Here is a 26,834-nt window from a genome sequence, read left to right as displayed (position 1 = left end):
CTGTTGGCTGCATTCAGTCTAAACCCCACACAACTTTTCCTGATATTGATAAGTGCTTCTCTATCGTAGAAAAGTCGTGCTTCAGTAGAACCATCCATGGTGTTAAAAAAATAGAAAAATATAGGAAAGAAATAGAAAGGATTTGATTAGCTACTGGCTGCTGCATCTACATGTGCTGCTGTCGGCGTAGTAAAGAAAAAGTAGTAGTAGCAGTTTCCCGTAACATCAACAGCAGACACAGAAGGATACTTTGAGTGTAATATGTAGACGCAAAAGTCCACTGCTAAGCCACAAAGTTTCAGTTGGTTGCAATCTGCAATCTCACCACCAGATGGCACTAAATCTTACACACTATTCTTTCAACGTGTTTGATTCAGTTTTTTTTGCTTTAATACTGTGTTCTGCTTTTATTGTGAAGTATTTTGTAACTGTGTTTTGAGAATTGCTATATAAATAAAGTTTGTTATTATCATTATCTTAGTTTCATCCACCACTGATTAGCATGTTGATGTTAGCATTTCACACCCGAGTCGTTCAGGGTCACAGAGCTGCTGGCGTAACTTTAGACTCTCGGTCTTGTGTCTGTATGACGGAGGAGTAACCTCTCTCACTGTGTAGGAAAATATGTTTGATATTTTAAAACCTCTTCCATCCATTGAGTGGGAAGTGTGAACTGGCATGGGATTTCATGCCTAACCACATTTGTCTCTGGCTCAAAGATCACAGGGAGCAGCAACAGTTCCTCTGGATAGAGACTGAGCCCTGATCCTCAAGTGGTGGATCCAGCTGTAATAACTGGGAGAGCTCCCAGTGGGGAAATACTCCCCTTTCCTCCAGTGGGAGTGTGTTAACTGATAGGGCCAGACAGTCAGCTGTTAGAGTGCTAATGGCGATGATGAGAGGAGAAGAGGAACCAGAGTTATAACCAGAATGATTCACTGTGAACAGAATCAGTTTTTCGGATGTTTGTGTTCTGCTTTTTCTTTTTGTGCAAATGTAGTTGGGAAAATAGACTCGTCTGTTGCTGTTATTTCTAGGACTTTTCTTATGTTTCAGAAGGAAGAAAATGGTTGATTTGCACGGATGCAAACATAGTTTTGATATTTGACATAATGCGCTTTTCACATTTCACACACAGTTTATTGAGCACATACTTGTTCTGCTTAATTCGTTGTTCATCTGTGCTGTCAGTATGGGTTGTTATGTTTGCCCAAATTCACTGACTTGTCCTACTGCTTTCATGTTTGGTAAACCCCTCAGGAAGATGCTTGAGATCCTGAAAATCTGTTCTTGACCATGTACCATCTCCTCCAGATAACACACAAGGTAAAAAAGAGCCATCTTTGATGAGATAGGAGTTGGACATTTGTTCTTGGAGAACCGCTCCACATGAAATCGGGTTGTTTTTACCAAGAGTTCGGTTTGTAACAATTTACCCCAAGGTGTATAATCCCAAGCTTTTCTTCAAAAGACAGCCTTTGAAATGTGTGTTGTAGAAGATAATTCACATGGTTCATATTGACCACAGTTACTGTGTTCTTTAAAATAATTACTAATGGCTGCCTTAAGCCAATTCAGTTTCACTGGGTTATAGGGCACATGAAGGTGTGAGTGTGCGGTGCTAACACAATTGCCCTGTAAACTCATCTTAAAACATTCTTCATTCAAATTTGACTAAAACAAAATAAAACTCACTCTGTTTACTCTTGTTAGTAATCTAGTTAGTAAATCCATATTCTAGCAATCACTAGCTCCAGTTTGGTCCAAATAAATTCTTTATTCATCAAGTTAGATGTAAGAAAACAACAACAACAAAAAAAGCATGCCATTATTCCCCATGGTCTCTTTCTACCTGCTGGCCACCGGCTGTTTACAGTCCTATAACATCTCCCTCGATCACTGAGTGTCACAGTGTCTTTTTAGCTCAGCTGCCTGTTCCTACAGTAGAGACCATGCTAGGCGAGTATTTGGCAGTGTAACTTTGTAATGACACACCTTCGAAGAACACCACGCACATGCGCGAACTGCAGCCATGTCGTCATCGTTCTCGCAAGATCCACGCATTACACGGTGACAGACGGGGAAACGTTTTTAAAAAATTACACTGGAACCTGGTTTCAAAAGTTTGCGTTTTCAGGCGCCCAAAACGCTGTTGTCTTGTGAATGAAATGCCAAACTGCAACAAAAGTTTAACATTTCATGCAAGAACCGTTGCCATGTAAATGCTGTGTAAAGCTCTGGTGGTGCGTGCTGTGCACTAAGTGCGATGAGTTTAATGGAATGAGGAGCACCTGTATTTATGACAGTATTGAAAAAGATACAAATACTTTGGTAGACCACAATACTATGATACAGCATACTGCATGCTAACAAAGAGAGTAAGTTATTTTATGTACATGTGCAATTTTGAAAGAAGACATAGAAGAAAAAATGGTCCCAACTTCTCTAACCAAGATTATGAATGTTTATGGAACCTGAACTTTCATGTTGTGAATCTGACACGAGGTTATTAACCTAAATATTGCATTTCTAATAAACTCAGTGTTTGCGTTGTGCAGAAAGATTTAACCAGCTTTTATAACGATGCATTCAGACAGTGTTGACTTTTAAGAGAAGATGCTCGGTGTCTCTGTGTGGACTCATGCTGACCTGACACCTCGCTCTGGTTTATATGTATACATGCCTCGGGGTCCTCGCAGGGTGACGAAAGTCTCTGAAAGAGACTCAGTGGACTGCCTGTAGTGAGTGTTTGTGTAACTGCTGATTTACTATATAACAGTCCTCGGCCTCCCAGGGGCTTTTAAAGCCACTGAACACTTCCTTTAAACACTTGTTGAAACGCTGAACGTTTATAAAAGCTCATAAAGCAGAGCGTTTTATTCTGAAGACATTAACACTTATGTCTTCAAGCTCTTCTTTTCCAGCAGAAAGCAGAGTGAAAGAGGACAGTCGCTGCTGCGTATTGCTTTGAATCAGGCTGTTATTTAATGATGTAAGATGCCATAAAATCAATATTCCCTTTCTGCTCAGCACCGTGTACCACAAATGAGAGGCGGTGCTTGTGCACAAGCACACATGAAGTACACACTTGTGCAGATGCTTCGCAGTTTGCTTGTGCGAGCTTTTTTGCTTCTGGGTCATCTTATCTGAGGAGTGAAAAGAACTGAAAATCAGGGCAGACAGAAGGAAAGAAAGAAAGACTGAGAGACAAGGCATGGTGGGAAAGAGTCTGGAGTCAGAGAAATAAATTGACTCAATTCTGTCATCCATAAAGGGACCTATTGTGCTCATTTTCAGGTTCATACTTGTAGTTTAGGTCTCTTCTAGGACATTTTACATGCTTTAATGTTGAAATAACACGTTATTTTCCTCAAACTGTCTGTGTTGGAGCACCTGAATTCACCCTCTGTTTGAGAGTCTCTGTTTTAGTGCCTGTCTCTCTAAGACCCCTCCCGCAAAAGCCTATTTTTTGGTTTATTTTTATTTTTTATATATTTATTTATTCACAGTAAAAAAAAAACTATTCACCAAAACAACAAAATAGATGCAGATTGTGCAGGTGAGATGCAGAAAACCCCCAGAGGCTTATAAGAAAATCTCACCTCAAAATAAATTCCAAAAGCAAATAAAGAATCCTGCAAAATTAAGAAATGAGATCACAAGATGTTTTAAGTACAGACTCTGTTAAAAAAATCGTTGAGTTTTGTTCGTTGTTGAGAGGTTGGGGTTGTGATTTAGGGTCTGGGTCACGTATTTTGACAGGTTAGGGTTAACTATCCTATATATTCAATTTCCAGACAATTTGCAGCGTTATTGTCCAGTTTAAAACATTTGCTGTAAAAGTTGATTGAAATAAACATTTTTCCTCAGCTATTAAAGATTTCATAATTAATCAAATTTTATGCAATATGCAGAACATGCTCGTTAACTATTTCCCATATTTTCAAGTGAAAACAAAACAACTTGCTCAGGGTGTGAAGGTTTAAATATTAGTGAAAACCTCTGAATGCAGCACAAGAAAAGTGATGTTGATCCAGGTTTTAAATGGGTTTATATGAACATCTGACATTAGGATATACATGACAGAAAATAAGGAAAAATAGGTCCCCTTTAATGTAGGAAGAGGAGGACTGAGAGAGGGATGAAGGAGTAGTGGGCTAAAAGAGGAGTATTTCTTTTTGTCAAAGACACGATGCAGAAGCGATTAAAGATGAATATACAGCAGGTGGTGATTTGTGTATCTGCCTTTAATTGCTTTATAAATGCGATCTGCAGTTAGATGGCCTCAATTACATTTTCATACACTCTGGAGTTTCATCTCTTAATGAGCCGGTGTGTAATGTATGCTCACATTTGTCCTCATTAGCACCTGATTTATGGCTATTTGTCCCTCCTTGACCCATATTGTCTTAAAACAATGTGAATATACGTCTATGAATACTATTTAAGGAGGCGATTTATTTCAGCGTGTGCATGTTAGAGCACAGAAACTGCTCAAATAAGTTCAGTAGAATTTTTTTCTCTAAAACTGCACTAATCAATATTTTTATTTAAATAATTGATCAATCAGGTAAATTTAATGTGAGAGTGATGTCACTGAGTGCCCAAATCTGAGCAGTGACAAAATTCACAGTGGGGAATTTCCCGCCAAAACACGTGCACGGATTGGCTGTCACAGCTGTAAAAACGTGTAAGGCGTGTACTTAAAGTTTTTATTTTGGCCTACGTCCATTCACTAACAATGAGGGGCGGGCTTTATGACCTATACTGCACGTCGTGCATCTTTATATACCGTCGATGAGATCGATGGATGAGAGGAGCAGCTGCTGCAGAGGTGAATGAATGCAAACTTTCTGACCCAGCACAGTGCACATTTAAATTTTGCTAGTACTGCGCCTGGTGTTCTGCTGCTCCATCTGTACCCAGAGTACACCCTTCAGCGCTGTATCCAGGTCTCTTTATACATCCATGCTTTACACACAGTCCTTGGCTATTCCTTCGCCTTTCTCTTTGCACTTTGCACGCCCATCATCCATCTCGACCCCCTTCTTTGTGTGCAGTACAAAAACTTCGAATAACACATTGTACACATGTACATAATCTACATCCATCTACATCCTGCCAGCAATTTACGTATCTCTTAAAACATATTTTTTAATATTGTTAGTTTATTAGTGTAGTTTCGAGGAGACAAGAATGGGTGAGGAAGTTTTCTGTTGCGTGGGAGTTAAGTTTGAAGTGCGCTGACTAAAGTGAGATTTAAGTTTTATCATAGGTGTAACTTATGTGTGTGTGTGTTTGTGTGTGTGGAGCTTATCCAGAGGTGTGTTAGATATTAGTTTCATTGTTGACAGTCGGTGTAACTCCCCTGGAACTGTGAGCTCACGCTGGTTTCAGGGACTCGCTTGTTTTTTTGTTTCCCGTCTATGAAATGAGAAGTTTCTGTGTCTCTCGCTCTCTGAGGCATTGCTCTTTTCCCGGCAGGAGTTCATGAAATTTTATATTCTGTTCTGCTCGGTTGGATTGGCAATACACTGGGTGTAATGTGTTTACTTACAATGCAGCTAAGCTGCTTAAAGCTACACTCCTGCCTCTGATTTAAGACTTAGCCCTCCAACTAAAGCCCCTCTTTGCACGAGGGCTCAGTCAGACATATTGTTTGAATGTGTCCACCGAATAATCACCACATTCTTCTATAATCTGGTGGAAAGATTCACTGCAGGCAATCGAATCTGAAAGCAGTGTTTGAGTGTTATGATGTGCTGCAGCGTGTGATGATGAAAGCTCAGAGAAAACTCTGAAGAAAACAGAGGTGCTATTTGATTCCATCATTGGTACGTCATGATTTTAACAGGATTTCCTCCTTCAGTTAGAGGCAGTTTGCTTTAAGGCGTGCCCATAAACCCATATAACCATTTAAACTAAAGCAGTGATACTCAATTTATGGATGCTGGGTGGCCCTTGAATCATTTTCTAATTCACAATAAAACTAAAGTGATTCACACTGGGCATTGTTTTTGTACTTTTATTATACATAAGGTGCCAGAGTGCATAAAACAGCAGAAACATAGAGCTTGTTTATCAAAAAAGGATCAACCACACCCTCCGACAGAGGTCCTAGCTAAACCCCTAATGTCTAAAAGTGCAAGGAACATTGTAAAATACTGGAAATCTCCTTAAATACTAGAAGTGTTCTTATATCCTAGAAATGTCCTTAAATCAAAAAAAGTCCTAAAATCCTTGAAATGTACTAAAATCGGAGAAATGTCTTGATAAACTAGAAATGTTAAGTCCTAGAAACATGCTACAATCCTAGAAACGTCTAGAATCGGAAATGTCCTAACATCCTAGAAACATATTAAAATCTTACAAAAATCCTACAAACATCCTAAAATCAGAGAAACACCCTAAAATCCTACAAACGTGCCAAAATCTCAGAAATGTCCTGAAATCCAATAAATGTCCTAAAATCTCAGAAACGTGCTAAAATCATACAGACGTCCTATAATTCAAGAAACTTCTGAATATCCTGGAAGCATCCTAAAATCCTAAAAACGTGCTGAAATCCTAAAAGTGTCCTAAATCCTAGAAACGTACTAAAATCTAGCAAGCATCCTAAAATCCTGGAAATGTACTAAAATCCTAGAAACATGTATTGAGCTGCTGCGTCTGGCCCCTGGCCTCCTGTCGTTTTTCAAAAGTGGCCCCCAACATCAATCAAGACTAAATTGCTTGCTTTTAAGTTGCAGTTTTGCCAAAATGTTAACAGCATTAGGGGGAAAAAGTACTAAGATGTTTCAGCCTGCAGCTAACTCACTGAATCCATGGCAACATCACGCTCCGTCTATAAAGGGATGCACTGATCTGACTCTTTCTCCCCCAATACTCCCAAAATCATCTGCCAATACCGAGTACCAGAGCTCCCATTGATGCAATTTAAAGTCTTGATATCTCACTGTGTGGAAGGAGGACTGCTCCTAAATAAAATAATGAATGATGTAACGTAACTGATACCAGAAACAAGGACTTTTTTGGATATGTTGACAATGAAACAGGATTTAATGTGGATCAGTCACATCTGATATATGATTAATAAAGTCAGTCATGGCTTGTTTACATCACACAAAACATTATGGGAATGCTGGCTGGATGCAAAAACAAGAAAATAAGCAAAAGAAAAACCACAGGATTGACAAAATGCTTGAAAATGATCTTTCTTCTTTCCATCTTTTACAGACATTAACAGCACGTTGAAAACATGTGGACATGTAAACAAAACAAACCCACAAACAAAATGGTTTTTCCAGCCCATTCATTACAGGAAAATTTTGCCATTATACGTCTTTGCAAACCACAAATATGTTACATTTGCATGTTTTATACATACCATATTTAGGTGTCTACAGCGGCGACGTATATCGGTTCACTGTCCACTGTTCACGAGCAACAAATATCACAACCAGTTGTGTTTCAGTGAGCAATTGCTGTTTTTAAAATTGGCTGTATAATGCTGTATAGCACAACAGTATAGTTTCACCAGTTTGCTTAAAGATCTTAAACATTTCTGCAAAAGCAGTTTGAGATCAAAGGGTTAAATCCTTTTGCTTTGCTTTTACATTAACCAGCACATTTTCTACCTCAACCTCGAAAGGTCTGAAAAGATGAAGCAGACATGATTGGTTTAAAAACAAAAAAAAGTTATCTTTAATAGTCTTTGTGCTGCGTGTAATTAAAGCTTCGGAATTACACAAGGTTGTAACTCAAAAATAAAGACACGAGGAGTTATCAGTATTCAGATCAGGGCCTTAACTCTTAATATTCACGACATATCAGAGACACAAACGTGCATACCAGTGAAAATAGTCTTTCAGGAGTCTTAATGGACGCCTATTGAGCGTAGGAGAGTGTGGCTTAAACTTGATGAATAGAGGCGTCCTTGTGTCTTCACTTTCCGTCTTTGAGTTTTAGAGACAGAAAATGGTTTTGCATAAAGGAATTCCCTCAGAGCTGACCAGAGCAGAGCGTCTGCAGGCTGAGGACGCCGCTCCACCAGCAGCTCGTCATGTTGACAGAGCTGCACGCCTCCAATATCCCCGGGACATTTTTTTTTAACTTCTCCGTTTATTTCCCAGCTATCGCAACGTCTGTTCGCAGAGATACTGTCTCTTACTAATCTTTCCCTCAGATGATGTTATTCCCTTTCTTTCCCTTCTCGTTTTAGCTGCTCCTCCCATCATCTTTTAACCGCTCTCTGGAGAGGAGCAGCACGAGTACAACAGTTTTTCTTTCATGTAAGCAGAAATATACACAAGAGGAGGAGCATGCCTGACTGCACTCTGTCACATAACCTCCACCACCACTTCTACTACGCCTCCTCCTCCTGTGCGCGGTGTGTTTTCTCGCCTTTTGTCATTAAATTTGTCCGTAACCCTTCGACTGACTGAGATATCACTGGCACACATCAGCACACAGTCTCTCTGCGTGCAGCTCTTCTGCTGCACTTTACACCCACTGAACCGGAACAGATGTGCAGTAACATCAGCCCGGTCTCACCTCATCTGTCTGTAATGACTCACTTTATCTGAGAATGTGTCTAAAATGTGACTCCGCTGGGCGTTTTTTGCCAAAGAGGGCTCTTTCATTAAAGGAAAAACACTTATTCAGGGCTTTCAGATTTTTCTGTGCTGCAGATTTTTTTATTTCGGCAGTTCAAAGTTTGTAATCTCCCGCTATAAAAGCTTGATGGGATCCAGTCTGATGTCTAAGAGGATTATTCTGGAGCAGGGACACTCAGGCTGCTTTGCTGGGGGACACTTTTGCAAATTGACAGGAGGCCAGGGGGCAGTCACAGCAGACCCATACATGTTTCTAGGATTTTAGGATGTTTCCAGGATTTTAGGGAATTTCTTAGACTTTAGGACATTGCTAGGATTTTGGGGGATTTTTAGGGTTTTGTTTTGTTCCGTCACCAGCCAACAAATCATTGTGTACCTTTCACGCTGAATAACTCTTGTACCTGTGCTGTAACATTGGCAGAGCGAGGCTCGTGTCCCCTAACAGCATCAGGTGGGAAATGCTTGTATGCGTCCAGGTATGTGTGCAGAGCTTTGTGTGTACTTTGTGCAGAAACAAATGGGATTGAAGCAGTTGGGGGGAAGAGGGAAATGTTTTATTTAAATGAGCTGTGTGGCACTGCAGTGAAAGATAAGCTGCAGTCATTATTGTGTCAGTGTAACACTTACAGCCTCCTGCCTAGTTCACACTGTGTGCAGTACATGTTGTTTGGCTGTTTGCTGCCCTGTTTGTACCACGAGACACTCCCACTCTGGTATTCACGTTTGCGGGAAATTATCTTTAAGGGAAATGACTGTGTTTGTCAGCCGAGTAGTTATTCTCAATTGTTACGTCTCTGTACCAGTGATAGGTTTTTTGAGTTGTCTGTTCAGGCCATTCTTATGAACAAGACGTCTTAAAAACGCCTCCAGGAAATTTCTTCAAATTTGGCAAAAACGTCCACTCTGACACAGATTTTAGTGGCCAAAGATCATGGTCACTATGACCTAGCCTGTGTTTGATTCTGTGACCATCTTGAAGGAATTTCTTCAAATTTGGCACAAACATCCACAACAATCAACTGATAAGATTTATGTGGTCAAAAGTCAAGGTTTCTGAGACCTAGCCTATGTTTTATTCTGGTCAACATGACACATTGAGGAAATATCTTCATTCATCAAATTTCAAAATCAAATTTGGCACAAACGTCCAATTGGACTCTGCAATGAACTGATACAACTTTAGTGGTCAAAGGTCAATCTGTTACTCAAATTTGCCACAAATGTCCACTTGAATTCAATGATGAATTCATGGATTCAATTTTAGTGGTCGTAGGTCAAGATCACTGTGACCTTGTCTCTCATTCTCTTGAACGTGATATCTAAAGACCAACTCCAGGGAATTCCTTAATTTTGGCACAAACGTCCACTTGGATTCAGCAATAGACTGATACGATTTTGGTGGTCAGAAGTCAAGATCACTATGATGTAGAATTCGTGTTATTCTAGCTAAAGCAATGCTGTTTTTCAGTGAGACTTTGAGGGAATTTCTTCAAATTTGGCACAAACATCCGCTCTGACTCAACGATAAACTCATAATAGTGACCTTATGCATCTGATTTTAATGAATTTGATATTTTAAGACCACCTGGAGGGAATTTCCTCAAATTTGGCACAATCACTTGGTTTAATCTTTACAGCCTCATGTTACCTGTTTCATTTTTATAAATTTTACCACTCTTATGAAGTCTGTTTTAACTTGGCCCGGACAGCCAGTGCACCAACGGTGCAGATGTTAGCGGTATAGCAACACGTGTGTCTGTGTGTGAACTCTCGTGGATCTCAAACCTCAACAGGAACTCCAGTTTTTCCTGTTATTATACTCCAGTCTCTCCACTTTCTTCTCCTTTCTGAGAGTCTATGAAGTTAAAGACCCGGGATAAACACAAATTACTCGCTCGACTTGAAACATTTTCAACTCGCACGACTGCGTCTTAACCTCAGTTGGCGCCACCTAAAACGGCTATTTGCACACACTCTTCTTATCGTTGACTTCTTCTACGATTGTGCCACTTCTTAAAGTCACTTTTGCTTTCTTATCCTAGTCTCAGACATTGTTAATATCCAAAATCACCATAACAGAGTTGGTAGATGCCAGAGTTCCTTTAACTTTTGCCTCTCAAACACAACCATACACCTCTATTTCACCCCTTCTCAGACTGTCTGGACTTCTGTTCGTCTGGCAAATACAAGACTTTCCGACTGCTTTTACATTTAGATAAATATAAAGAATAATATAAGTGGACTGTAGTGATGACATACAGAATGTACACACAAGAACTGGTCTTGTGATCCTGGAGAAATCCTGGAGATTAGCCCACATTCAAGGTCTGTGTTACCTGATAGAGTGAGAGGGGAAAGTCACTGTGCTAAAGGAGAAATAACTGCTCTGTGATGGGAATAACAGAGTGGTGTGTGTGTGTGTGTGTGTGTGTGTGTGTGTGTGTGTGTGTGTGTGTGTGTGTGTGTGTGTGTGTGGTAGCTGGACCTATTTATAGTGAGGCGATCATACCTGCTTCAGGTCTCAGTGGAGCTGACCCAACAGTGCTGGACACTAATTCACTCTGTTTCTGTGTAACTGTATGCTTGGGACTGTTGGGACCTGCATTTTTATTTTATTTATATATATTTATGTGTTTTAGCCCTCGATCCACACTAAGTTGGTCTTTCGGTATCTGAAACATAACTTTTTGAAAGCACATTTTTGATTTTATTATTACAGATGAGGGTTACCATCTAGTTTCATGCATCTGATGAAGTAAAAATGACCAGATGGAAAACTTTAGAAAACAGAGCGAGATATTGTGATTTGACAATTGTAGCTTTGGACTGGGGCCTTTAAAATGTTATTTTTAACCCTTTGAAACCTAAGCAAGCTGGCTTGATTTCTCCAAAAAAAACACAGCAAGACAGTAATGAGAACAAATCACACCAATGTTCTTCATTTGCAAAGGGTTAAAAACTTGTGAAAGGCGCCTGAAAGCAGCACAAGAAAAGTGACGTTCCTCCGGGTTTTAAAGGGTTAACTGTCCATTCCCATTTTTAACTTTTCATGCATTACTTTTAACTGTTTATGGAGACAACGGCTGCACCCAACTCATTATATTTGGCAGTTAAATACGAATATTCAGCACTTTATTGTAGTTTTTTTAAATTGTACCTCATGTTATTTATTATGTTTTATTTATCTTTATTTATTTGTATATTTGTGTAGCTACATCTACAAATTTCCCTTCTAGGGATCAATAAATACTTATCATATACTATCTTATCTTATATTGCAAATCTGACTCAGGAAATAAGTTTTCAAGACCTTAAAGTCACAAAAGAAATGCAATAACCACCAGATTTGACATTTTTAACTGTGGTGGAATGATATTTTGTGTTGTGAATTAGTTCTTCTGAGATATAAATGTAACATCCAGTGTTTGTGAATCCAAAATTCCTCCTTATCTGTTTGAGTCGCAGTGAGTGAAGCGACAGAGGCAGTGTGTAAATAATGCAGATAAAAAGCTGTTGAAAACATGACATACTCAGAAAAACCACAGACAGGTTTCCAATACGTATTATCAGACTCTGCTCCTCCAGTCCTGCAGCTAGTGTGTCTGTGTGTGTGTGTGTGCGTGTGTCGCTGCCTGCTGTATTCATCGCCTCGGCTTAGCGAGGCAGTGGGGAGGTGCAAATGTCACGCTGTCTGAAAAAGCTAAGCCAACTGACTGTGGAAAAGTCTCCGGAGAACTGGGAGGAGAAGGAGGGGGAAGAACTGGAAGCCACTTCAGAATATGAAAGTGCTGAGTGAAAGGTGGAAAACATCACAAATCTCTTCACACAATGAGTGTTCACTCATACACACACACACACACACACACCCACACACACACACACACACACACACACACACACACACACACACACACACCATCTATCGCCTATAATCACATTCCAGAGCGTTTCTTCTGCTAAATTGAATTGTAATTGGCAGACAATGGGCGTGACATCACAATTCACCGGCTGGCTCATATAGAAGCAGCTCGTCTAAATTGAGCCTAAAGTGGGCCATGCTTACTGATGAGCCCCGAGCGTTAATGAAAGAATAAAAGGAGCAGGCGGCAGAGCACATATAGGAAGCACGCAGGCAGAGAGGAGAAAAGGAGCTGTACTAACTCTGAAAATTAATTGACCCCTGGGACGGCTTTCATTAATAATTATTTTGTGTGACAGCAGCGGTGGTAGCGGCGGCAGTGTCTTCAGCGTCTGCGCAGCCACACCTGAGTGATCTCCGGTGGAATAATGGAGCTTTTATGAGGAGAAAAGACTGGAGTGCATCTCCTTTTCATTTTTTTCTCAGTGTATGCTCTTCTGTTCTTTCCATCTCCTAATTTGTCATGCTGGGTTGCTTCAGCAACCTGCAGGGCTGAAAAATGAAACCAATGTGGAAATGTCAGAAACGCAGTTCCTCTAATGTCCACTTGAGGCTGGCTCCAAAACCGGGTCAATCCCCACAGATCCCCATGCAGTCTCCTTGCCACTTAAGTCAACTAGAAATGTTGATTTTTACGTTATAGATGTAAAGTATGGGTCTCCAGCAGTAAGAAACTGCCGGATAATAACTTGCATATATAGGTAGTTTGCATACTTTTCATAATCGCATATATAGACAGTACTTTCTTGGCCAGTTTGGACATTAACGCTGTGGTTTTGGGGTTTATTAAGGATATTTTCAAAATTCAAAATGGATTTCTGAAAGCAGAAGTCTGATGATTTTAATTCATTTTTATTCTGTTTAGATGTTTTAGAGGACACTGAATTTACTGGATTAGACAGGTAATTTACTATATTTTATGTTTTCAAAATAATCTAAAGAACTTCATATCACTTAGAAATTGTACAATATTTCTTTATTTTCCTTGTGCTGTGTTCAGACGCCTTGTATGAGCTAAGTGACCCTTTAAGAGATCAGCAAATTGGTCTGACGTGTTTTATAGCCATAGGCAAAAAAAGGCATTGGCAAGAAATGTTTCAGAAATTTAAAAAAAAAAAAAAAGTAAAATTTTGGTTTTAAAAAAAGAGGGGAAGGTTATTAAAAATACTAATTATGAATAATAAATTAATAATGATTTTTTTGTATATGAAATTTGTTACAAAAATATCTAAAATGAAGACATATATATTTCTTTAATTTCACCACTCTTTAAAAGTCACCCTCTTGTTAGTTTTTTGGGGTTTTTTTTTTTGGCTTTTTAACTCCTAAGTTTTGGGCCATGTCTTGTTATTTTTTGGAAAGAAATTAGAGCAATTTTCTCAGGTTTCAAAGGGTTTACTTTGATTTTTTTTCCCCATTTTTTTGCCATTATTTCATAGGAAGGTGTTTGCATTTTGTCACCCACTGATGGGTGTGTTTATTGGTCCATTGTGGCGCAATGCATTGTGGTAGTTGTAGGTTCCTATCAATTTAAAATCAAATTGCATTTTTGCCCATGCAAGAGACATTATCTGTCTGATCACATGACGTCAATTTCTGGAGCATATCCTGTTTAAACTTTCATGTACGTCATATCAATATTCAAGGCTTATCCGTTAAATATGTCTGACTCAGGACCGCCAGAACTTTGATCAAGTAGCTCATGAAAAATAAAAGTCAGAAGGCGACACCGGATATAACAATGTGTCAGGTTTAATAAATATTTAACATCTTCTGCCCGGCTCTTTTTCAGGTTGCAGCCACAGGTTGTCAGCATCTGCAATCATTACAATAAAACGCAGATACAGATAATCCTTAAAATGCCAAATATCGGCCTCAATAATCGGCCAGGCCGATAATCTGTTGACCCTGATGGAACAGCTCGACTTCCAAATCGAATCATCTGTTTGTGTTTTTCTGATTTTGAGAAATTCAATATTGTATTTTAAAAGTCCAGTTTTAGTCGGACTAACACAATAATTTGACTTTTTCTAACATCATGTAAACATTATAACTGAAAACTGCACCACCTCAAAAACCTGTAAGTACAGAGAGTCTCTTACTGCAGCCTCGTTGTGGTTGCTGAGCTATGATTGGACGATCCTTGTTTTTCAGGGTTTACAGAAAGGTCAGTATAAACTGAAAGTGTGTATTTCTGCATCTCTGTGCTGTACAGTACGGCTCTTCCTCCTCCGCTAACATCTGCTGTACTATAAACTGATAATCCATTTAGTGGATTAGTCAGGCTGCAGAAAAGAGCTGTCAATGAATCTGTTACACCGGAGAGAAAAAATAGGTACACATGTGTAAACGCTCACGCTGGGATCACGGAAAATCTGTTTATCTGCTACACGAGGACTCTGAAAACCGAACGAGCAAAAGGCAGCGCGATGAGCGACTGCTCTCTGCGATTCCTCCATGAATGATCCCAACCTGTGAGGCTGGATGTGAAACAGAGAGGCTCTAATTAGCTTTGTAGGGAATCATTAGCAGTGTGCTCTCTCCTTGCCCTGATTCAGGGAGCGGGAGCTGCACCATGCGTGGCGTCTCCCCCCCTCAGAGTAATCACAGGTCTGGGCTCTGCCCGCCGTCTCTCTCGCTCCTCCTGTCCTCCACCTCTCCTCCTCTCTCCCTGGATGATTTGGCTCTAATTAAGACGGTGCAGCACCGGGAGAGGAGGAGGAGGGCGCCGACCCTGCTTTCAGTTTAGGCGTTTGAGGTGTTTAAAAAAGTAGAAAAGGAGAAGGACACGAGATGTGAAAGCAGACAAAGTGAAGGAAACCTTGGGAAAGAGGCTATAAAAGGATTTTAAAGTATTTAGGTCAAAATGTTAATCAAAATTATTTCTCTCTCTATTTTCAGGGAGAGTGAAAAAAATATTTCTTGCAGTCCGTATTGTCTCTGACAGCTGCCATTAAATATGATCGTTAATGACAGAAAATAAAAGCGAAGTTTAAGAATTTCAAATGTTCTCTGTGACTAAAGCCAAGTTTAGACACGAACAGCCCGACTACAAACGGAAAAATCTTTTCTGTGAGTTTTTAAAAAAATCCATGTTCATACGATAACATTATGAGAGCGATCCTCGTGTACACAAGCAGCCGAAAAACGCTGCAGTATTCATGCCAGGCAGGTAGCTGGCAGGGTAACTTTGTAATGAGACACCGTAGAAGAGCTTCAGCCCCATCATCAGGTCATTTATTTATTATTTATTTAGTTTATACTTTGGTTTGCACGAGTTATAGTGCCACTTTGAGGAAAAAACTTTGAGAATTAAGTCTTAATGTTATGAGAAAAAAGTTTAATTTTATGAGAATAAAGTCGTAATATTACAAGAATCAAGTTGTATTACAAGAATAAAGATGTAATTTTACAAGAAAAATAGTAATTTCACGAGAGTAAAGTCATATTTTTACAAGAAAGATATTTTTTAGGCGGATAAAATATGTTTTGCTGCGGCCCCGCCCACATTAGTACGATTCAAAAAAGCCATATTTCACAAAACTGCAATGGAAACACTTTTTTCCCTTTTATGGCTCAAATGATCTGCAACACCGGGTGGCAGTAATGCGACTTTATGGATGCAAATCGCCGTTAAACCCAAAGAGGAAGAAAAAAAATGTACAACAAAGTCACATGACATTCTCCAAAACATGACTCGGTATGTGTGGACGGAGGAAGAGACCGAGATCTTTTTTAACTGATACAAGACAAAGAAATTACGGCGATATTAGCTCGGCTTTATTGAGCGGCTGCAATAAAAATAAAGCTGCCAATATTTTGGGCATCCATCGCCGTGGTTATTATGATGTTATCACCAGAGGAAAGTCGCGTAACATGCCGAGAGAAGTCGCGTAATATCACTCAATGGAAACGCAGTCATCTCTCAATTGCGTTTTATCGAAATACCGAAAACATCACTGACGTTTGGCGCAAATCTGTAACGTAAACGGGGCTGTTGTCAGCCTGCTCAGCACAGAGTATCACTTTCTTTAAACCTTTATTTCTCTAATCATTCGCCCTCTGAATCGGCCCCACCGCTCTGTTCGGTTCGCTCCTCACACTGACCTCTTACTCTCCTCCCCAGCAGGTATATGTGCTCTCTCCGGGTCAAAGGTCACGGAGGCAATCAAGCGCCGAACGAGCACGTGTGCACACACAAACTGCAGCGGCGGCCGGCTGAGTGACAGTCTAATTACCCAGCGTAAGAGAACCCAACCCCTCCGCTGTACCGCTGTTAACAGGATCAGAAGGCCACTTGTCCTCCCCCCTCACACTCCCTCTTATGCATATTTTTCCTGTAAGTGCTGTAGCGTGTGTGTGTGTGTGTGTGTGTGTGTGTGTGTGTGTGTGTGTTTATGTGTGTGTCGTACAGAGAGATTGGTCCAAAGATGGCGGCGGATACATGAAAAGGTCGAGGGAGTGACTCAGGGTCTGCGTGTACAGATAAAGCAGAGCGAGAGAAGAAAAAGGGAATTGCTTTTGGTCACCCGGGGAATAAACCTCGTGTGTCGAGGTTAACTAGGATCACTTGTGTGTGTTTGTGTGTGTGTGTGTGTGTGTGTGTGTGTGACAGAGAAAATGCTTTCTTTAATTTAGAGCTCTCGGTTCAGAGTAATTCAGCCAAGGTTAGATGTGCGAGGTGACGTCCCACTCGGGTTATCCACACCGACTTTCAGCGCGATAAGGCGCGCTCTGAGCGGAGTAATACTCGCGGTCACGTGCTGGAGATTGAAATCGTGTTTACTAGAAGCTGACGCAGAGTGAAGGTTTGAAGCGGAGGATCAGGTGTGTGAGCAGCTGCAGTGAAGTGAGGGTCCGCGCTCTCTGAGAGGAGGTAAAAAGAGAGAGATGTGTGAGCCGGGCCCTTATTATTGACCTCCGGACATCACATTTCAAAGGGAGACGGAGAAATGTTCTCCACTTTGTGTTGACTTACACTTAAACACATCATCAGTACAGCTAACTTCGATCCCGTGGCCCTGACCGAAATAGAAAAGGATGTTTGCGTGACCAGCAGCTGCTTTGATACTCATTAAACTATTTTTATTGACATGTCAGGTCACCAGTCGCCAAGAGAAAATGTTGGCATCGTATACCTCCGCAGAACGTTAATACGTTATTTTGTACATTTCATGCACATTTTATCAACAGATCTTGAGTAACATAGGTGGATGGCGTGATGCCTCAGCCTGTTCTCACTCTGAACAAATAGCACAGCTCTGTTAGTGTTTTTTGGTGTACGAGCAAGACGCCAAAAGCCACCCTCTTCGTCCAACAGAAACGTGATGACGCGCTGTGCTTCTTCACTGGTCTCAGGATTCAGTTTGATTATGTTGTCAACAATTCAATTTGATACCATGATGCATCACCGTGCATTGCATTCTCAATTTTCGATATTAAGGGTTAGGGTTAGAGTTAAGGTTAGGGTTAAATTGCGACATTGCTACCATACGGCGCCGGTTGCTACCAGGATGTTCTCTCGAACTGTTGAACTTTATTGTCCAGCCGCAGCCGGAAAATCAACAAGCTTTGCTATCATCGATTATGTGCTGCCGCTGCATCGGTGCAGAATTGTCCGTATCGCGATGCATTTTAAGAACTATTCATTTCAACACCTGCATGGGTGGCGTCACTTGAGAATGCGGCCAAACATGACCAATCACGTGTGCATGACACGCTGAAGGACAACGTCCGGTAAGAACGCCGCTCGTAACCACGTAATGTAACGAGCACGAGTTTGGTAATTGGGTTGGTGGAAAGGAGGGGAGGTAGATGGATCCCACAAACAACTGACTATTACTACTGTGAATTTGGGTTTTTTTCCAGTAATTTTGCATTTTAGCAGTTAACATCAGTTTAGAGAACATTTTAAAAAATCGAGAGATATATTGTGTATCGCGATGTTGCCTTAAAATACCAATACAATATTACTTTGAAGCCATATCGCCGAGATCTATTTGGTGCTAATACTTTTTTGGAGGCAGCTGTGGCTCAGCAGGGAGAGCGGAGGTTTGGTCGACGAAAGTCCACTTACTTTTGAATTTTAAATGCAGGATTTTTACTTGTAACAGTGTATTTCTACACTGTGGTATTGCTCAGGTAAAAGATCTTTATGCTTCTTCCACCTCTTAAATGGAAATAGGAAATTAAGGCTTAGTTTCCATATTTTTTCAAATTACACCCTAACAGCTGTTTTGTAATTACTTACATTTAAAGTACAAGTACTAATAATACAGTACTGTGGCGCAGTACAGCCCAGTTGTGTCCGCTGAACGCGGTTAATGAGCCGTGTAGTTGGTTGATGTTGAGACTCAGCTCGGCTCTGATCCGACAGACGGTGACGCCTGAGCTGTTGGCTCCAGATAAATTTGGTGGCCTCTCAGCATATGATGACCAGGGGCGTCACTGATGACCCTGCATATGGTCGTGCACATGTACATGCACTTACACACGCTAACATCCACACGGAGGAGACGCACTCACGTCCGTCCACGATGGACGAGGTTCTTGTGTCAAGCAAAACACCTTTTTATGAAATTTAAAGCCTGGACGCACCTCCGCCTTTACAGCTGTTGCAGAGATTTTAACACACCGCGGTCCACGGAGCTGCGGCGCCATCACAGCGCCTCAGCAGGTCTGTGTGAGCGAGAGCCCACAGCTGGTCGTGTAACATCTTTATTGGTCCCAGTGGAAACACTGGTTATGGCCACTCCAACTCAATTATTGCAACTGAGCTAGTGTCCCAGTGAAACTGTGATAAATATTCATGCAGATTAACCACAGAACAGGTGGTGTGTGTGTGTGTGTGTGTGTGTGTGTGTGTGTGTGTGTGTGTGTGTGTGTGTGTGTGTGTGTGTGAATGATTAGGGGTGGTTGCAGTTTTAACCTACTTAGTATTTCCTTTTTATGCTACTTCTTCGCTTCTATTTCACTACATTTCAGAGGGAAACTTACTTTTATCTGACAAATTGTTACTTCTGATTTTACTTTAAAAACATGAGCTTAATTAGTCATTGAATCATTCCCAATAAAGACATTGATTGGTACAGTTTGACTGCTGGTTCCCAAACTTTTGGCTAGTGACCCCCTTTGATGTCTATGAGTATTGACAGTTCTAAGAAACATTTGTCTCCTAAACTTGTTGAATTGTTAAATTTAAATTACTGTGTGAATTCTGCATTATTTAGGGCTGCCCCTTGAAAGTTTCAAATCATCAGCTGGAAGCATCTCAGTCTTTTATTTCATTGATTTATTTTTTTGGTAGTCGTTGTGCTTGGATGTTTTGGTCCCCAGATTTTGCTACCGAGTGAACGCTCTTGATTTCATGCTGCTCTTTGGTGCAGCAGCTGTGGACATGCAGGCAGAGGGACAGAGGGGGACAGACTCTGCACCGTAAGGCTCTGATAGCAGACACTTAATACAAGTGTCTTTTTTTTGTTTGATATGTAGTGAAGATGTCACTAAGCACATGTTTGAGTTAATTCCCCGACTTGACTCTGCACGTCATTTGAATTAATGACTTTTACTTGCAGTTGAGTTATTTTACATTGTTGTGTTGCATGTTTGCACAAATAAGTAAAACGTGTGTGTGTGTGTGTGTGTGTGTGTGTGTGTGTGTGTGTGTACAGAATCAGTTACCTCCCATTCTTAACACCCACTCTACATATTGACTTAGTTTTCGCAGGTTCAAATGGCCTCAGTGGGTGTTTGTTTCTTATTTGTGTGAAATTATGTGCGTGTTTCCAGTTTTCTGTGAAGATGCTGGCTCAGCGGCGTCGTTTCTCCGCCACAATGCTTTACAGGCTGACTAGTCTATTAGAAGAACCTGTTTGAGTCCCGCCGCCCTGCGAGATGAGAGGGCTGTTAATTCCTAGACTGTGAGTAAGTGCACACTGCTGCTGGTTTAAATTCACGGGGTTTGATCATACTTCACCCCGGTAATAAGGTGCGTTCAGTTCTACAAAGAGGCATCCTCACAAATACAGATTGCAGTTTTTAATGACTCCCTCAGACCCTCTCGGGCTCTTAAATAATGATCTCACCCTCTGAGGTTTACAGCCCACAACTCACACAGCATGTCATTATATCACCTACTGCGGGATAAGTGGAGCAAAATAGAGCCTCTTGTTTTTTAGTGATGGCAAAGTGACATCTGCAACACTTCGGTGCTGTTCTTCAGTTCTTCAGAGATACTTTTTTACCTTGTTTCACTCTGAGGACGGCACCAGAGGGTTAAAGTCTGTTTGTGTACTTTTTGCTGACGTTTCTGTTGCTTATGGCAACTTTCCACTCACCACGTTCACTAACATCAAAACTGATCCTTCACAAAGTCCCGCCCCTCAAACGCAGACTGACCAATCACAGTGTAGCGTCAGCCAGCTCCAGCAGGAGTCTGACAACTACACAGATGTGCTCCACAGCAGGGGTCGACAGATTATCGATTATCGTGGCCAATATTTGGATTTTTGCCAATCATCTGTATTGGCATTTTGTTTTAACGATAAACAATAAAATGTATTAATTAAAAAGTGCAAAGGAAGTGTCAGCATGAGAGGAAGTTTTACTTTGTAAAACCTCAGGGAGCTTTTTTTATTTATTCATTGACTTTATAGAAAAGTTTCTGGCCACTTGCTGTTTATGATGTTAAAAGTTTTTGATTAAACATTTGCATTCAAACAAAGTTTTGTGTTGAAGTTTGTTATATTCCTTAGTCTACATTTTGACAGAAATATTTTCATTTTCACTGTAAATGCATATCGGCTCCAAATATCGTTAACTACTAATAATCGGTATTGGTATCACCCCAGAAAAACGGTCGACCCCTAGTTTAGATACTTCAAAACCACAGTGGCAAAATGACAAAAATACACGAAAGACCCAAACTCTGACAAAACAGAGTTAACCTTTAATAAAAATTTTGAGAATTTTAACCAAATCTTGGCAGAACTGTGTGATGCTTTGGGCGTAGAAATCCTTTTGTAAATTGTAGTTTAAGGTGTTTATTGTTTGTCTGTCGAGAAAATTCGAGGTGGTTTGAGGCAGTGAGGTGTGTAAAAAAAAAAAAAAAAAAAAAAAAAAAAAGCTCTAGCTCAAGGCCACGTCTTTCTCCTCCACATCCTCTGCACGCAGTTAAATCTGCTCAGTCACGAGAAACGCCGGCGGGAAAAAATGAGCTTCAATCCACTTTGTGTGGAGACGAGATGAGAGCGAAGGTTCGGTGTGTTTTGAGGCAGATTGTCTGATTTGCAGAGACATCAATCTCTATCATGTCTGGTTTGTGTGATCCTCTCTCTTTCCCGCCACTTGTGTCGCCATCTGTTCTCGATTAATGTGAGTTACGAGCAGTAATTGAAGCATCTGTTCATCCGGTGCGCATCCTTTGCTCTGACACTCCAGCATATAGCACCTCTCTCGCTGTTTCTCTCACGCTCGCCTTCATTTTGTTTGCCGTTGCGTCGCGTTAATACACACTCTGCTCGAACACACACTCCACATCATTTTCAGCTGGTTTGTTGGTTTCGCCACTTTAATTCAGACTCAAATATCTCAACAATTGTTGGACGGATTGTCATGAAATTTTGTGCAGATGTTCATGGTCCCCAGAGGACGAATGCTACTGAGTTTGGTGATTTTCTGACTTTTCTTTATAGCAGCATCAGGAGGTTGATATTTGTGTTTTTTAGTGAAATATCTAAACTAAAGGTTGACCAATGTTGTTTTTTCAGGGTCAATACTGATTATAAGTAATTAATGAGACTGATATTTGGGACAAATATGCATTTACCATAAAAATTAAAATATTTCTGTCCAAATTTAGAATTTAGAATATAACAGACTACAACACAAAACTTTGTTTGCAGATGTTTCATGTTTAATCAAAACTGAAACTTTCAACATCATATACAGCAAGTTCACAGCAACTTTTTTTAAAATAAAGTTCAGTGAAAATTTAAATTAAAAAATGAATAAATAAAAAATCTCTCTGAAGTTTACAAAGTAAAAGTTCCTCCCATGCCGACACTTTCTTTGCACGTATTGCAGACTGCCTTTCCTGGTGTCGGTTGAGTTTTATAATAATCGGCAAAACACCAAATACTAGAAAATTATCCGCTCCAATAAGGAAAATGTCCAAACAACTATATCTATTATTGCAACTATTTTATATTTAAGTTGTGTCACAGAAAAAAATAAAACATATAAAATGAATGAATATATATATATTTAAATTATTATTATTTTTAATTTTTTTTTTCAGCACTTTTTTAGGTTGTTTTGTTGTTTTTTCATTATCATTTTCAGGTTATATACTTGCACCTTTTTAAAATATTTTTTTGCACATTTTTTGGCCATGTCTTGTTAAGTTGCTTGTTGTCTTCGCCCTGTTTATTTATTTTTAAACTGCTCAGGTTAAAAGGGGTTAAAGTGGATCTTTAGTTTTCCCTGTGAGCATTAACCAAAGAGCGTTTATATACAAACGCAGAAAGGCGATGCATCAATAAATACACACACTTATGAGCACTGTACTGCTCCCACACACACCGCCAGGACTCGCCTTGTCCCTTTTATCGATCGCTCCACTTCAGCTGACACAGACCTGTCAGCTGACGGTGGAGAGGCTGTCTAAGCGCTCGATTGGGAATCAGTGTGAAATACCTGCAAACCAGATGAGCCAGAGACGAGCGGAGGAGAGACTCTCTAATCTGACAAGATTTTTCTGAGATGCTCCAGAAGGACTGCTGAGAGACAGACGAAAAAAAAACAAAAAAACGAGACAGAGTGTGTGTGTGTGCGTGTGTGTGTGTGAGTGTGAGTGAGACTGTCTGGATTGTTACCCCCTGTATGAGCTTAGCGGGCAGCGTAGCCAGACTGAGCTAATAGGCAGGATGTGTGTGAGCAGGAGGCTGGAGGAGGTGCTGCTGCTGGTGGAGGCAGACTCTTCCTGCTGTCACTTTCTGTCTGGTTCTGGCTTGTTTACACCCTTGATGGGGGTGAAGCTCTGACACACACACACACACACACACACACACACACACACACACACACTCAGCGTTACCTATTGTGCTGCATATTCACGCAGTCATGCAGAGATAATGGCCAGCTTGCTATGATTATAACTTCTCCTCCTCTGGTAAAATCACCCTCATTGGACGGAAATTATCCTCCTCAATCAAAAGACGTCGAGAATAGGACATGCACTGATAAAAAATAATAATAATACTGCTTGATCTACTAAAAACAAAACAAAAAATTGAGGCAAATTTTTGCATAAGAGCTTTTATGTAGATCAAGTAAGACTGGTCTTTGTATGTAAGAATGTATTTAATATGAAAGAAATTTTAATTTTAATTTGTTTATTTTGTCTTTTATGCATGCATGTTTTATTATTATTATTATTATTATTATTATTATGAACTGCCATCTGTAAAATAAAATAAAAAAGGAAAATGAGCTTAATTTTTCAAGTAAATGTAAATAAATAACAATAGATAGAGGAAATAAATACATAAAGTCAACTTATTTTTAGAGTAAATTTAAGTCAATTTTCCAAGGAAAGTCAACTTAATTTTTCAAGAAAAGTCAATTAAAATTTAGTGGTAAATTGAGCAGACTTTACTTGAAAAATGTATTTCTTACATACAAAAGATAACGTGGATCACAAAAAGCCCAGTCTTGCTTGATCTACACAAAAATCTTATGCAAAAAGTTGCCTTCATTGTCTCATGTAGATGAAGCACAATATTTTGCAGTGTAATATCATGGCCATCAAGTTATTACATTTTCTGATACCTAAAGCTGACACTGTGCACACAAAGCTTCCCCACATAATTTGAGCTATTGAGCAGAAGAGGCCATTAAGTCACCAAAATGTGGTGTGACAGGACTCGACGAAATGGTTGGAATCAATATCACAATAGGGATAATTTTAAATATATAACTGCTAAAATGAGAAAACTGCATCCTCCGTACAGCAGCCAAATCAGTGTGACTGCGACAGATTTGGGAGGCAGTGCTAAGCAGAGGTGGGCAGACAGGTGGGGTGTCCATATGTCACCGCGGCTACCAGCCCGGCTCCTCGTCCCCGTCCAGCACGTCCCTCCTCTCCAGCCTGGACCGGGGTCAGAGATCGGGCTGCTGTCTCTCTCTGCTCAGCATGGACTCTTGGCATCGGTGACAGGAGCTAAAACACAGCCGCTGTCCTTTTATTTGAGCCATTTTTTATTGATTTTTCTGCTTTGAAAGGTTTTCTTCCTGTCAAATTGATATGTAGTTATGTGTTATGTGATGCTGCATATATGATGAAAAGCAGTATGGAAACGACTGTTTGATGCATTTTACACGCTTTTTAATCTTCATTTTTTAAATATTTTTGCCTGTGTTCATGCATGTGGCATACATTTTGTCTAAAAAGTCTAAAATACACTGTACAGATTTAAAAAGGATGATATGTTTGGTTTTGACTTGATCTCAGCCCCACTCTTCATTTTTTGACACCTGGGCTTCTGTCCAGCCATCAAAATTTGACGAAATAAGAAGAAATGACCCAAAAATTAGCAAGAAGTTATTAAAAAGTACAAGAAAATTACCTGAAAATTAATTTTGTGTAACAAAAAGTGCAACAATTTTTCTTATTTTTTTGGTTAATATCTGATAATCCTCATCAAGCTAGTTTACAGATCATTTCTTTGTCACTTTTTACTATTTTTTTGCAGTTTGCATCTTTTTTCCCGTGTTTTTGAGAGAAATCAAACCAATTTCCTCAGGTTTAAGAGGTTTAGATGCTAAAAAGACTTCCAAATGCAGCACAAGAAATCTGACGTTGATCCAGGAATTGAAGGTTTAAATACTTTTAAAAGGTTTCTAAAAGCAGCACAATAAAAGTTATGATGCTCCAGGTTTCAAAGGGTTAAGAGACAAAACAGCAAACGAGCCGAAAGGCCATGAGGTCACTAAATAAGGATGATTATATTATGACTGATTTCAGTGTTTTAAGGGATTTGACCCCGGCTGTAATTACCAACCATTTATCCCACTTTGTGTTAATCACCAGTGAAATGACACCGCGTCCTGCTCACATTCTGCTCCCGACACCAACACACCGACTGAAGGCTTAATGCGTCGGATTAGTCGTGACCCCGCGGCTCCGTTCGTTTCAATGAAGCCGTCTGAAGACGAGGACGGGACAAAGACAGCGCGGCTGCACAAAGTGTCAGGGCGGGACAGGAGCTGCCATGTAATCTAATTCCTCTCCTCTTTGTCTTCATTCATTTGCCGTCATGACAGATTATGTTTAAACGGGAGGAGAGAGGGCAGGATGATAAATGAGAGCGAAAAAAGGGGGAAGAATGAAGAAGTGGAGGAGAGAGGTAGACGGGACAATTAAGTTACAGTCTGGTCTGCGGTGAGAGGAGAGGAGCGCGGTGTTTGCGTGTCCTCCTGGTGAATTTGATGTCAGGATTCGTTGTCGCTAATGTCGCTGTGAAGTGCACGAGGAGTCCTGATGGAGTGTGAGTTTGTTTGTGTGTAAACGATGTGCACGGTGTCAGAAAAACAGCCCAATTTTCAGCTCTGTGACGATGCATTTTCCACAGTCGAAGTTTATTTAGCCGAAGGAACTCTTCATTCTCAGGTTTATAACAAATATTCACAGTTCACATGTCTGCAGATACATGTTTTTCACATTTACAGTTAACTAAAGCTGTCAGACAATTGAGTGGAGTAAAAAGAACAATATTTAATCTCTGAGATGTAGAGAGTAGAGGTATAAAGTTGCATAAAAAAGTATTCAAGTACCTCAAATTTTTTGTTAACGCTTTGAAACCTGGAGCAGCATCACTTTTCTTGTGCTGCTTTCAGACATATTGTTCAAGTAATTAAACCTTTAAACCCTGTGCAAATTGGGTTTTTTTGTTTTGTTTTGTTTTTTTTCAAACAGGGAAAAAATTTGGTGAGAAATTTTCCACAAAAACATTAATAGATTTAGAAAATTATTTGAAAAAAGATAGGAAAAATTAGAAAAAAGAGAATACCCAGGGAAAAACTATATTCATTATTATCACAATTATATATTTAAATTATGTTACCAAATTATTATAGCACTTTTTCCACGTCTTGTTTCCTTTTTTTTCCTTTTATTATTATTTATTATTAAAATGTATTTATTTATCTGACTATTTATTTTTCTCATTTTCAGGTAATTTTCTTGTCATTTTTATTAATTTCTTACAAATTTTTGGGTAATTTCTTCTTTTCCTGCTCAT

General features: G+C 39.9%; 1 protein-coding gene across 1 annotated transcript in view; it reads left to right on the top strand.

The window, feature by feature from the left end:
* LOC121959889 (tetratricopeptide repeat protein 28-like) overlaps positions 1-26,834 on the top strand; it is a 121,945-nt gene that overhangs the window by 38,518 nt on the left and 56,593 nt on the right. The gene's annotated exons all lie outside the window — the stretch shown is intronic.

This window comes from Plectropomus leopardus, chromosome 20 (genome assembly GCF_008729295.1).
Source record: "Plectropomus leopardus isolate mb chromosome 20, YSFRI_Pleo_2.0, whole genome shotgun sequence".
NCBI lineage: Eukaryota > Metazoa > Chordata > Actinopteri > Perciformes > Serranidae > Plectropomus > Plectropomus leopardus.
Note: the sequence above shows the minus strand (reverse complement) of the source record. Positions and strands in the feature narration are given on the sequence as shown.